Source organism: Phaseolus vulgaris, chromosome 2 (genome assembly GCF_051622355.1).
Source record: "Phaseolus vulgaris cultivar YP4 chromosome 2, ASM5162235v1, whole genome shotgun sequence".
Lineage (NCBI taxonomy): Eukaryota > Viridiplantae > Streptophyta > Magnoliopsida > Fabales > Fabaceae > Phaseolus > Phaseolus vulgaris.
Window position 1 is genome coordinate 18,877,905 of NC_143499.1, and position 6,148 is coordinate 18,884,052.

Sequence of the window (6,148 nt, forward strand, 5' to 3'; positions counted from 1 at the left end):
GCTTCATTCTAAGAAAAGCGTTTGTGAAAATAGTTTGAAAACAATCCCCCCCCCCCCCTCTTGTTGTAGCCATCAAACCTAACAATTGACATCAAGAGCAAGGTTCTTCAAAGTTACTCAATTTTTTGAAAATCTTTTGATGGCTGATAAAATGCCCTTTGGGGAAGGAGCCTCAATAAACAGGCCACCTTTGTTTTGTGGAAGTTAATTAACAATTTTGGAAAGTTAGAATGAAGATTTTTATACATTCAACTGACAAAGGCATTTGGGAGTCAATTGAAAATGGTCCTTTTGTACCTCAGTTAAGAAAGATGATGTTTTAGTTAATAAACCTTCATCTGAATGGACAAAGGCAGAATGTAAGAAAGCTAAGTTTGATTGGATAGCTAAAAAATTATAACATCTGCTCTAAGTTGTGATGAGTTTTTCAGGGTTTCACAATGTAGCTCGGCCAAAGAAATGTGGGACATCTTGGAGGTCACACATGAAGGCACAAATGATGTAAAAAGAGTTAGGAAGCATGCTCTGATCTAGGAGTATGAACTCTTCAGAATGTAGAAGGGAGAATCAATATGTGATGTGCAAAAGAGGTTCTCTCACATTGTGAATCACCTTATGAGTCTTGGTAAGAAGTTTGATGAAAGAAGAACTCGACATCAAGGTACTAAAGTGTCTTGATAAAACATGGCAACCAAAGGTTACTGCCATTTCAGAATCAAAGGATCTCACCTCAATGACTGTGACATCTCTTTTTGGAAAACTAAGAGAGCATGAAATTGAGATTCAAAGGCTTGTTGTTCAAGAGAATGAAGACAAGCATAACAAGAGCATAACACTCAAAGATAGCAAACAACAACATGTTTCCTGTGAAAGTGAAGAGGAAAACATAAGTTTGTTATCAAGAAAATTCAGCAAATTCTAGAGAAAGAAACAAGCTTCTAAAAGGTATGATTCAAACAAACCTAGTGATTTCAATTCTAATAAGTATACCTATTATGGTTGTGGTCAACAGGGACATATTAAGTATGAATGCCCAAATAATGAAGTCAAAGAAGAGAGAGACTTCAAAATGGAGAAAAAGGGAAAAGCAAAGAAAGCTTATATAACATGGGATGCCAATGATGTCTCATCCTCAAGCTCTTCAGATGATGAGGAAGCTAATCTTTGTCTTCTAGCATCAGTAACAAGTAGTTTGGATTCTGTTAGAATGGATGGCTTTAAACTAGAGGGGGGGTGAATTGTTTAAATAAGATTTTCGCAAACTTTTAAAACAAGAATGAATTTATCTCAGGAAACAATTGATAAGAAATTCAGTTTACCAAAAACAACAAACAAAACAGCAGACCAGAAAAACAATCGGTTGTTTCACAGAAACAATCGGTTGTTTATACCAGCAAACAACAAATAAAACTAAATTTAAAGAGTTAAGGATAGAGAGATTGCACAGAGATGTTTATACTGGTTCACTCCAAACCCAGAGCTACATCCAGTCTTCTCAGAAACCCTGAGGAAATCCACTAAGCAATCACAACTTGATCACTTACACAACAACCAAGAGAATGACCTTGAACACCTCAAGACACACACTCTTCTTGGCCAACACACCAACACCAAGATTGTTGATCTTGATCCCCTCAAGAACACACAACCAATCTCAGCAAACACAGAAACGAAACTTGTTTCACAAGGTACAAGGATTAAACTTGTTACAGAAGATAATCTGAAATCAATACAAGCAGAATCCTATTCCACAACTTTGATAAATCACAAACTTTCAGCAATCTCAGCTCTTTGAAAAACTCAAAAACTCTTAGCAAAAACTTGTCAAAGATTGATTCTCAAATCTGTTTTTCTGAATTTATTCAAAGATGTAGTTTGTTATCAAATCTTAACAAACTCTTAAATTGCATTAAAAGATTGGTCAAAGCATTTAATGAATGGAGCGTAATCAGTTAAATCATTTAAAGCTCAGTCAAAGATAAAACAGTTTGTCTGTTATGGTCCCAAAACAAACAATCGGTTGTTTCTTCGAATCAATCGGTTGTTTTGGTTCTTAACAGTTAAACCATTTTAAAAACAGTTTTCAATCTTTTTCTCAAAACATCTAAGTACAAACAATCGGTTGTTTCGACAAAACAATCGGTTGTTTTAACTTAGTTTGAAAACATTTTACTTTCACAAAGATTGAGATGCTTATGCTTTAGATTCGATCAAGGGGTGAATTACAATACTCAAACCCAGAACTATACTAAACCAGCACAGCAACACCAGGCACAGCCAAGGCTTCAACATCCTTCAAAGGGTTTGGATTCTTCAAAGCTTGAACACCACTTGGTTCAACAATCTCCCCCTATTTGAAGAAGACAAATCCCTGATGCTTGTGTTGTACCTGATTGAATCTGAAGCAGTTCCTGCAAGATACAGTTCTTTAACACAACATAGAACTTATGATATTTGGTTAGCACAGATAAACAGTAATAAACTTCAGAGCTAAATATCAGAAAAATATTACTCATCCAAATTGTTTTAACAACTAAAAAAAAAATAGAAAATTAAACACAACATATATCTCCCCATATTTGTCTTCACAAATAGACAAAGAAAAAGAGATAAAAACAAGATATTGTTTTGATTATATCATAATTAAAACAGCAACAATAGAAAGAAAGAAAATTTTAAAAACCAGATATAAGCACCAAAAACAATCGATTGTTTCGATACACCAATCGGTTGTTTTTCCTTCATTCTTCATCATCAGAAAACTGAAGATCAAAGATTTGGTTATGGACAACTTCAATCTATTCATCTAGAGTCATGAATCTTGCATCCATGTTGTCAAACATGGAAATTACTAACACAAAGATCATGAAGGCTCCTTTGATTTTCAGCGAAGCTATCAAGCCTATTCGTTATTAATCTTTCAAAAGGAGACATGGTTTGCATCCTTTCTTCTTGATTTCCAGCACCAGCACTTGGTCCAACATCTTGATAATCTTCAGGTGGATCTTCATGTTGAACATCCATATCAGTAGGTTCATCTTGTTCATGATCAGCAGCACCACTAGATGAGGCACCAAGGTCACCATCCTTACTTATCCATTTTCCACCTACTTTGATAAAACCCATCTTGCTGAGTGATCCATTGTTCAACTCTTGAGTTGACTTGACCAACTCAGAAGTTTCATCTTCAAGGTTCACTTCAAAATAGAGTAGAAATTTAGATACTAAAACAGCATATGGATAGTGATAGTCACTTAACCTCATGGCTTTTTGCATATGCTCTTTGATGATGTGAATCCAATTGATTTTGATCTTCTTCATGATGCAGAAGATATATACCAGATCTTCTTCAGTAAGAACAGAATGATTACTCCCCCTTGGAGTTAGAATCCAAGTCACAATGAGAGCAAGCAATCTTTCATCAAGCTTTAGACCTCCAACCGAGCATGTTCTTACTTGAGCATGATGATTCTTCAAGCAACTCTTGTAGTATTGGATTTTATTAAAATCCTCCACTACTCCCAGATTTCCTTTGTTGATTCTAAGGCCAGAGAACTTGAGACCAGCAACAACAGTCCATACTTCATGAGTTATCTCCATTTCTACACCTTTCACATGAGAAACTAGATTGTTTCCCTCAAACTTTAGGTTTGTGTAGAACACCCTCACCAAATCTAGATATATATTTCCCTTCATCTCCAGGAACTTTCTGAGAGATTGATCCTTGAGCAGCCTTCTCACATTATCAAGCTTTTGACTTTTCAGCCAATCAAAACATACAACCTTGGGGTTGTTTATCTTCTTGATACTTGTTTCATACCTATACTTGTCAATAAGATCATTGTCTCCAAAAAACCAGCCTTCTAGCCTTCCTCCAGACCTTACAGCCCTGGTTTTGACTCTCTTTGAGGTGGGAGGAGTTGATTCCATGATGGCAAAGAATAAAACAGAGAAGAGCTCTCTTCACAGATTTTTGCAAGCTGTTGCAAGAGATGTTGCAATTGGTTGTTCTTGTGGAAGAGATCAGCTGCACCAGATTTTATAGCAGAAAAAGAATAAATTAGCATTCAATTTTATTTAGTGGGTACCTGATTTTCAGAGAGAGAGGACTTGACTCTGCTCTGCACAGAAAATGTCAGAAAAAGCTGAGAATCACATGGTCTTCACGTGTGATCTTTGACTAGTCATTAAGGCTCTTGAATTTCCAAGATTTTGGAATATTTTCCTTTATGACTGTTGTAACTCCTTTCTGAACGTGATCAGCTTTCAACACAGATTCTTTGACCAAGATTCTCTCTTTGAATTGATCTGCAATGGATAGAAATTCAAAATAGAAATTAAAACAATTTCTTCATAGTGCTGTCAGACCCAAAACAATCGGTTGTTTCGAAGAAACAATCGGTTGTTTTTGTGCAGCAGTTAAAACTATTTTTGAATTTTAACCATGAGCAGAAAGAGTTCAAAGCAAATGATACTAAGCGTATTTAAAAAGATTTTTAACCATGAGAGAGAGGACTTTTACAACAAAAATTAAGAAGAAATAAAGGAAAGTCTTATCCTTATGTTAAATCTTCCATGAGACTTGTGCTTTATGATCAAGAAGCCTCTTTTCATTGTTGAGGTCTTTTGCATAGCATTGATTCAACTTCAATGACTGGCTTTTTCTTCAAGAACTTGATCAGATGACTCAGTCCCTCCTTTTTCTTTAGTTTTCCTGCATGAAAAGATTTCAAGCAACAAGATTTGGTCCCCTTACAAATTTGGGTCCTTTTGGCTTTTCTTTGCAGTTAGAAACTTCACATCCTTTAGGAATCCACTTCATAAAACCTCTTGGAACTGAATATTTTCTTATTTTGTAGAACCTAATAGAGTGGCCTTTCTTCATGCAGTAAAAGCATGTAACAACCGGTTGTTTCGTCTTAACAATCAGTTGTTTTTCTGGCTTTCTTGAAAAACTTTTTGAAAACTTATCTTGTTTGTTTTGTGGATTAAAGCCTAAACCAACCCTTCCAAAAACACAATTTTGAGATGCCAAGACATTCTCAAAGTTAGATTTTCCTTTCGAAAGCTTATCCACAGTACTTACAAGATAGTGCACTTTCTTTTCAAGGTTTTCACAATTTTCACAAATAAGAGTATCACACTTGCAAGAAGAGTTTTTGAAATGTATTTCTAATTTTTCAAAATCACTTTTTGCTTTTTCCAGATCTTCTTCAAGTGATTTAACTCTCTTTTCAAGCCAACTGTTAAGATCTTTCAATCACTTGTTTGAAAGAACCAATATATTAGCTTCATCATTTGTTTCTTGAAAAGCTTCAAGTAATTCACTGTAATTTTGTTCATTTAAGGAAGCACATGAACTTACCTCACTTGAGTTGCAAAATTCATCATCATTTTCAGCAACCAAGCAGATGTTTGCTTTCTCATCTTCACTTGGTGAAGAACTTGATGATGATATCTCATTTTCATCCCAAGCTATGTAGGCCCTTTTTGTCTTGCCTTTCTTTTCCTTATAACTGGGCTTTTTCTCCTTGCTTTTGTTTGGACAATCTGCCTTTATATGACCTTGCTCACCACAACCAAAACAAGTATAGTTATTGGAATTAAAATCATTGGATTTCTTCTTTCCATACCTATCTTTGTTGTTGTCTTTGTTGCGGTTTCTCTTTCTGAATTTGCTGAACTTTCTTGACAGCAAGCTAAGGTTTTCCTCATCACTTTCATCACTAGAATCTTGTTTCCCTTTGTGCTTGGATGCTTTTAAGGTTATGCTCCTTGTGTGCTTATCTTCACTCTCTTGAACATTGAGTCTATTCATCTCTAACTCATGTTCCCTAAGCTTTCCAAACAAAGAAGCAACACTTAATGATGTTAGATCTTTAGATTCGGAAATAGCAGTTACCTTTGGTTGCCATGCTCTCTCAAGACATTTCAAGATCTTGATGTTCAGCTCTTCTTTATCAAAGGTCTTGTCAAGGCTCATAAGGTGATTGATGATGTGCGTGAATCTTTTCTGCACCTCAACAATTGTTTCTCCTTTAAGCATTCTAAACATCTCATACTCTTGGATTAGAGCATGCTTTCTAGCTCTTTTCACCTCATTTGTTCCTTCATGAGTGACTTCCAAGGTGTCCCACATTTCTTTTGA